This window comes from Protomyctophum bolini (assembly GCF_963924005.1).
Source record: "Protomyctophum bolini genome assembly, chromosome: 20".
In the NCBI taxonomy this organism is placed as follows: Eukaryota; Metazoa; Chordata; class Actinopteri; order Myctophiformes; family Myctophidae; genus Protomyctophum; species Protomyctophum bolini.
The window spans coordinates 247594-255890 of NC_137881.1; the positions used below are offsets into that span (position 1 = coordinate 247594).

The window sequence follows — 8297 nt, forward strand, 5'->3', positions numbered from 1 at the left end:
TTGTATCTACCTTTAAGGTGGTTGCACACTGATGCGTTTTGCCGATCCGAAAGTAGTAAGTAGGCTATCACTAGCTGTCAGCCTGTCGCCAACACCCCACTACTAGACAGCCGCAGAAAACGGATAAAAGATCGACCCCCGTCCGAACAAAAAACTTTATATACTGTAGGACAAAATATTCGGCGTCAGTGTGCAAAATAGGGTCCACCATGTAGCAAACGCTGCATTCGTGGTCTGGAGAGGGCAGTTGTTTTACAGACGGGTAAAAGGGCAGGGGCTGAAGCCCCCTTTGATGTCTGTGTGTCTGTGTGTGAATGAATAGAACACAACGTGTAGATCTATACATCCACTAACCTGGCGACATGCGCTGCATACTTCTTCTGTAGCTTGCATATGGGGGCAGATTTATGGAGGAACTGCACGGCGATATCTGGAAGAGCAGCAAACAGACGTGATGATGAGACACATTAACCTCATTGAGAGCAGAGAGCAGATTCTACAACATGTCTTCTAAATCAGGGGTGGGCAACTTTGGATATGGACAGGGCCACACTCACTCCAGAGGGCCACACTGCATATACTGTTGTAGTAGCCAAGATAGCAGATCTACAAGCTCAAAACATGTCACACTGCGACACGTTTTGAGCTTGTAGATCTGCTATTTTTGCTGTATTTGGATTGAAATATATTTTTATATTGAAAACTACTAGTAACTGGTGTACTGACCATGGTATTACTGTGCTTAACTGACCAGCCAACTGGCCTGACCAGAACCCCACAAAGATTCTAGGTTGTATTGTCAAGAGGAAGGTGTGAGACATGAGACTGAACAATACAAATTAACTTACGGCTGTTATCAAAGCAAACCTGGGCTTCCATAACACCTCAACAGTGCCACAGGCTGGTCACCTCCATGCCACGCCCCATTGATGAAATGGTTTGTTCAAAAGTAGCCCAGATCAAGTATTGACTGCATACATAAATATACTTTTTTAGTGGTCTCGTAAATATTCTAATATTTTGAAATAGGATTTTTAGATTTTCATGAGCTGTACGCCATACTCATCAAGATTAAAACAAAAGTCAGATACAAGGCCTGGTTACAAAATTAATTTGGAAGGGGGAACGACCAAGGCTGAAAAATACAATTATTTACCAAAGTAAACAACAAGGTGGATTTGAATTGCCCAATTTAGAATTATATCACATCTCCTTTGCCATCCGCTCACTTGAGAAATGGTTTTCCCAAGAAGAGAATATCCCATGGCTTCTGATGGAACGCAGTATAGTCACACCCTACAAATTGAATGAAGTTCTGTTCAGTGGCACATTGAGTAAATACTGCCAACAAAAATGTGGTCCTCTCATATCTCATTCCATTCATATATGGCAACAAGCCGAAGAAATTGGAAAAAGGAATGTTAAATGGCACATACTGTACATACACCAATTTTTAAAAACACGTCATTGTGCTTAGAACGCAAACCCTTGGTCTTTCCATCCTGGTCCAGTTGTGGCATCCATACTTTATTTCATCTAGATTCATCCCATTATAAAAAAATCTAGAGTTGCAAATTGCTGCTAGTCTATCAACTAGGCTTGATAGATAGCCTGATATAGTCTGGGCTTTAAATGAGCTGTACTGTACTTTGTTTGAATGTGTGAAAGGTGGTATATAAATAAAATGGCCTACTTGCTCAGACTGAGGTAACGCATATATATATATATATATATATATATATATAGGGTTAGGGTTAGGACAGGACCCACCAACGAAAGATCAATGGATGGACATTATTGAGGAACTGCATTCTATGGAAAAACTAACATTCATACTTAGACTACAAGAGGATAAATTCTATAAAAAATGGGAAAAGTGGAATCTCTTCTCTCAGCCTAGCGATATTGCAATAGAATTTCATTGAATGTTTATTGTAATATGAAAAATGCAGCCTTTTTTCTTTTACTTTTTGTCTTTTTTTTCTTGTTAGTTGAGTTTTTGTCTGTCTGTTCTTCCTTCAATAAAAATTAAGTGGGAAGTGAGGTGCTCCTATCATTATATATCATCATATTTGGTGGACATTTGATCTAATTTCTTTCATTCTCAATAGCAAATATTGAGACCTGTGGGGACAAGCTGTATAGCAAAAAAGGGAAGGGAAAATGTTCATGGTGGACTGAATACATTTCTCCATGGTCTGAATAAATAAGTTTCATATTTTATTGTTAAACCTTAACCCGGCATGTGATGAACTCTGCAGTGCTCAGTGCTCAGAAATGCAATGTCTTAATGCCACAGTTAGGTATGCACGTGACTAATGCACTGACATGGAGATGTTTACAAGTGTTAATTGGTATACTGCGTTATACTCTTTTATTAATACAATGTATTGCGTTATATATATTGTCTGTGCTCCTTACTTTTTGGGTAGGTGCTCCTAATTTTTTGCTAGTGCTACTAACTTTTTAATTTGGGAGCACTGGTGCTACCAAGAAAAGTTAATTTCGAGCCCTGGGTTCACAGACATGCCGGTCTGACAGACAGACAGCAATCACTAGGGCTAATTAGCCCTATAAAAAAATAGAAGTCCACATTATGGCATCAGTGCAATTCGGCCAGTCTATAGTTTTAAGCCAGATCACCTTAATTAATTATAATATGGGCAACTGTAGCTGTGTAGGCTGTAGGCTACTACATTGATCTCATCATGAGATCAATCATGTTTGGTGACAAATGTCCCGCAAATCATTTTAATATGACGACATCATGCAATGAACCTGCACAAAGAGGATATAGGCTACCCGCCGTATATGGTTGAACATTTAAATAGCTATATGCCTACCTACGTGTCCATGATCAGAACAAATCCATTCTCCACATGGCATTTAGACAGATGACAGTGAGATGATATTAATCTATTCCCTGCATGAATCAATGCAGCTCTGATATCTATTTTACTTCTGCAGGCGAGTGTGCAATTGTTCTTTCATATTTTTATAACCCTGCAGTGCAGTCATCAGTAAGGGCTTTTATCATTGCCGAGTTGTAATATAGCATTTGGTCGTGTGGTGAACAGGACAAATTAACTTCTTTCTCATTATGTGAAAGTAACTGTAACATCAGTTAACTTATTAATGTTCTGACATTTAACAAGGAGTGAAGCAATGCGTGCCAAGTTGGCAAGTTTAGTTTATAATTATATACAACTTGCGCTGTTTACTTGAAGATCTGTCCGTGCAGAGACCCTCCTGTCAAAATGAACTGCTCATCGCGGCTGTTGTATAAAATTTAAAGTTTGGAATCCTCTGTGCAGGCTATGATGACGTATTTCGATATTTCCTGTTGCCTTATATTGTGTTGAATGGGCATGGATGTTCCAACTAACCAGGCGACACCAGGCGAATCGCTTGGGAAAAATGCGGAAAGGATACACTCAGCGATCCGCAATTGAAGTGATTACACCATGCAGGTTCCCTGAATATCACAGGAGCAAATCGCAGCTTGATCGGACGGATAAATACGATATCATATTACGCATCTATTTACGCATCAGTTACACTGTGGCGTATTTCTCCTTTGTGAATGAGGAGAGGACCATAGTGTGTATATTGTATAGTGTTATAGTCAGGGCTGCACATAAGCGGTGCGCCAGTGTGCATGCGCCGTCAAAATTCATAATGCGCCGGGAAGCGCTTCTGCACCAACAGCTTACAGCTGGGGCCACACAGAGAGCATTTCGCACTGACTGCCACTCAAAGTACCGTAGCTACTACTGGCTAATCACAGCACGTCTTGCACAAGTGCACTGGCCATTGTGGCTAATCACAGCGTGTCCTTAGTCAAACGAGGGAGGATTCCATGCTGCTCACTGCTTGTTTTCCAGATGCTGGAGCAAGTGTGCGATGCCGTTTCTCACGGACTGGCACTGCTGCTGCACAATATGAAGCTTATCAACATGACAACAGCGTGCCCCGACATACTGTCCCTTATTATCGTAAAGTCGGGTAGTGTACACTGTTTATTTTGCACCGAGGAGCAATGTGTGTCTGTCTGACTGTCTGACTCTGTGTTGACTGTGTACATTGCCTCAGTCAGGGAAGCCTGACGTATGCTTCGCCGTACGACGTGTCATATGTTAAACAAATAGCCGATCTGCAAGCTCACAACGTGTCGCCTCCGCAACACGTTGTGAGCTATTAAATAATTTAAAAAAATAAATCTAAATATTGCTTTGATGTTCATATTATCCTTAGGAAGTATTAAGAAGTTTGTATTAGAATATGCATGATATAGGGCTGGAATACACATGGACCTATAGCTGCAATTTGCAACTCTAGATTTTTTTAAATAATGGGATGAATCTAGAGTTTAGTTGCAATACTCTCCATTGACTCCCCAGTCCCCACTTATCCAATAAATATCGCTTTGCTATAAGTTATTCATGCATCCCTCTTTTATCCATCCGGCGAGACGGGTCGCCGCATTTTAAGAGCACCAGTAACTCCTCCAGGTGCTCCTCTGAGTAGGCTACTAGACCAAAAAAGTTGTGTGCAGCCCTGGTTAGTGGTTATAGGCCCTCATTTATCAACCGTGCGTACGCCAAAATATGGGTGCACGCCGAAATTACCGACATTTTTGACATTTACCATTTCCGCCAAAGCTTGAAATTGAACGTGACAACGTTGAAAATCCACGTTTGCTCCTCAGCTGGCGTACGCATGTTTTTCTCCGCAGAACGGCGGAGCAGCATTGTTTGACCAGCTGAGAGGCTGCCAAAGGCATCGAAACATATGTATTCACTCCTAAAATGTTCATATAAAACTGTATGTATATGGGCTACATGTAAAAAAAGAAAAAGAAAAAAGGAATGGACCTACAAGATGTGTCTTTGTGTCATATTAAATTTATAGGAGCTTTCCAACTTTACAATTAAAATCGCACTTGATTTAAGCCATTTAAACAGTGTTTTGCATGAGCGCATACATGCGAGGATTTGGGCTGTCTGTGCTGGAATATTTCCATGACGTTGGAAAGTATAGCCTACGTGCAGTGCTGCCTGCAGCTGCGGAGAGTCCCAACATGCATGGGTAGCCTATATACTGTAGCCTAATCTACAGTAGGCCGATGTCTTTCTGGAGTTACATGTGCAATCTCCTCCTCGTTTAATAAACCCGACGCGTCGCTCGAATGCCAAATGTACCGCCAGCGCAAGTGGGAACCGCATCGGAGATGTAGGCTACCCAGCCAGCCCACCACCACCACTCCTCCAGTGCCAGCCACATGGGCTACGGTTTTAGCTGCACATTCATATATTGACAGTTGAGTTGAGTTGACAGCCTATCCACTGCAGCGACTATAGCGACTGTGAGGCAATCTAAATAGACTGTCGAACGTGCATGGTCAGTTGATCACGGTGTCACGGACAGACAGACAGGCAGACAGGACAGGATCAGGATCGAGGAGCAGCACCTATGCAAAACAGCAGCGTGTGTGTGTGTGTGTGTGCGCGCGCGCGCCTATTTGTTATTTAATTCATGGTTCACAGGTTCAGGTTTTCGTTCACTAATAGATCTTGTTGTATATTAAATTAAAAATACTTTAATAATTTAATATAACTGTACAACTAACAACATACAGTGACAGTTGCTTGCAAATTGCGATATGTGCGTCAGCGTGCGTGCGGGGGGGGGTGAGGCGGGCAGCAAGGGGGAAGCGAAGCGAGAGGAGAAACAGACCTACAACTTTATTTAATTCATGCAGGTTTATTTATTTAAGATACAACAAGTTGCAAGTTGCGTGTGCGTGCGTGCGTCTGTGTGTGTATGAGAGAGCTGGGGCAGCAAGTCCATGTAACCATGGTTTCAGGAAACGTATTGCCGTTTTCAGGTCGCAAAAACGAGGGCGAGGCTTGATTTCATAGGGCGTGCCAGATAGATTTCAGCCGTCACATTTATTAACGTCAGAACGAAATTAAGGAAGGATCAGCTGTTTGCGATCACTTTATAAATGCCGTGGCGACGTGGGTGTACTACGAAACCTGCACTCGAATCTGTGGCAGATTTTACACTCGATTGATAAATGAGGGCCATAGTGTGTATATTGTACAGTAGGATTCACATACTGTGTGTGTGGAGGTCCAGGTTCATTACTGAAGTCAGGAGAAAGTCCTTTAGACGCGTCTCTTCATAGACATGTAGCTGGGTGTTGGAGACTCTGCTCTGTGGTACAGACTTCTGGAATCATAACATTGTTTGTGTTAATGACATTGTCAATTCTTTTTTTTATTTGTATTATTGTTACATTTCATTTTATTTATACAAGGGTAACATCTTTTAGTTTCCTCTCACAACATTGCAGCAAAAAGAAAACTAATTGCAAAAAACATTATATAAATTGTTTTGTTGTAGTTTTACTATGCATGTAAAATACTGTAGTTACAGGGCCTGGCCAAGAGGGGGCACAAGTACACCAGATTAGGACTATAGTAGGAATATAGTCAGTAGGAGGCAGAGCCATATAGATTGATCTTAAATCCCTTTATTTTAGTTTTATAGTAATAGACAATAGTACAACATAAACATTACAGAGACTTTAGTTGTCACTGTACAATACTGTGCGGCGGCGGTGGCTCAAGGGTAGAGTGCCTGGATGGGAACCGCAAGGTTGCCAGTTCAAACCCGGGCTCCCCCAGAGTTACTGTCGAAGTGTCCTTGAGCAAGACACTGAACCCCTAATTGCTCCCGATGTGCTAGTTGGTGCCTTGCATGGTTTCCGCTGCCATCGGTGTATGAATGGGTGAATGTAATGCACAATCTATGTAAAGCGCCTTGGATAAAGGCGCTATATAAATGCACCATTTACCATTTACCATTTACTAAATATACAATACAATAACCGGGGATAGTTTAAACATGGCTTGTTGCATATACTGTACACAATCACATACTGTACATATTACTGTTCACATACTATACATGCACACAAGCAGCCAGCCTGTCTACTGAACACCACACTGATTTGTACCACTCCATTCACAAACTGCACACACAGTAACTTACAATCTGTAGATTAACTTTGAACAGGATTCATACAACATTATTAGATGTTATGTCTTGTTTTTGTCATTCATGTAACTTAGCATGAGATCACAAAGTTGTATTATAGTGTTGTGTATATCAGTGGTTCCCAAAGTGGGGTCCGGGGACCTCCAGGGGTACTTGAGGGAGTTCCAGGGGGGACCCAGCTAGATGATAGTTATGAACCAACTGGACCCTTATGGGACTGTAACTCAGAGACCCGTTAGGGTCCATTTGGTTCCATTTGTACACTCTCAGAGTTAAATTAGCATTGATTTTACAATATAAATTGGGGGTCCCAGAGATAGAAATGCCATTAAATGGGGATATGTAGACTAATGCATGTCAAACTGGGGGTCCTTGAAATTAAACGGGTTGAGAATCACCGCTAGAGCCGTACAAATCTTCTCTTATGGGGGGTCCCTGGCATATATTTTTTGGGGGTCCTTGTCGTGAAAAAGTTTGGGAACCGCTGGTGTATATAATGCTGCTGCATTGTCTGAAGGAAGCCAAGTTTCACTCTTATGTACATGTAGTGTACACAAGATGGAAGAATAAAGTACAACATTGAACCTTGAATTGTATAGGAGGATTCACATACGTTGTATCTGGAGGTCCAGGTTCATTACTTAAGTCAGGAGGTTCATGACTCTTCATAGACACAGATGGAGGCTCTCCTCTGTGGATGTGATGTTTGTCAGCTCCCTCCTCCTCTCTCTCCTCACACTGACTCATCTTTGGTCTTCAGGAAACCTGTCAAGATTACAGTCACAATACACCAGGAAACAGTCAATGCTGGCCTAGTCCAGGCACATAATAGGCTCTTATTGTCGCGTCAGCTCGTCGCTTGTAACTATCAACAAAGGCACAAAAGCCAAAAACGAATCTTAAAAAAATGAAAGGAAATGTTTGCTGTATACATAATGCGCGTGTGCACACACACGCACACACACACACACACACACACACAGACGTGCAGAGAATGTTAGAGGGGCTAACATTTCTAAAATCTCGCTCTCAGCGGTTCTTGTATTTTTTTACTGAGTGTTAGGCATGATTTTGATTGACAGGAAACCGAGGAACATCATTTATATTAGCAGTATGATTGTGATGATGTGTCATAGGCTTGTGATTGTAACATAACTGCACCCATAATGTTTATGTCCTTGTATGCATTTTTCCTTTTAAAGTGTGGACCAAATAAAATAATTCAAATGTGT

General features: G+C 41.6%; 1 protein-coding gene across 2 annotated transcripts in view; it reads right to left on the minus strand.

Annotated features, from left to right (window-relative positions):
* LOC308334997 (large ribosomal subunit protein eL15-like) overlaps window positions 1–8297 on the minus strand; it is a 41918-nt gene that overhangs the window by 5411 nt on the left and 28210 nt on the right. Inside the window, exons 1-3 of one of the 2 annotated variants that reach the window (XR_013965952.1) lie at window positions 7679–8293; window positions 6123–6234; window positions 355–430 (exon numbers count right to left, since the gene is read on the minus strand). The gene's annotated coding sequence lies outside the window, so the exon portion shown is untranslated. Of the gene's footprint in view, window positions 1–354; window positions 431–6122; window positions 6235–7678 lie in introns of those variants that run through there. The other variant, XM_080791922.1, reaches the window with a different exon arrangement.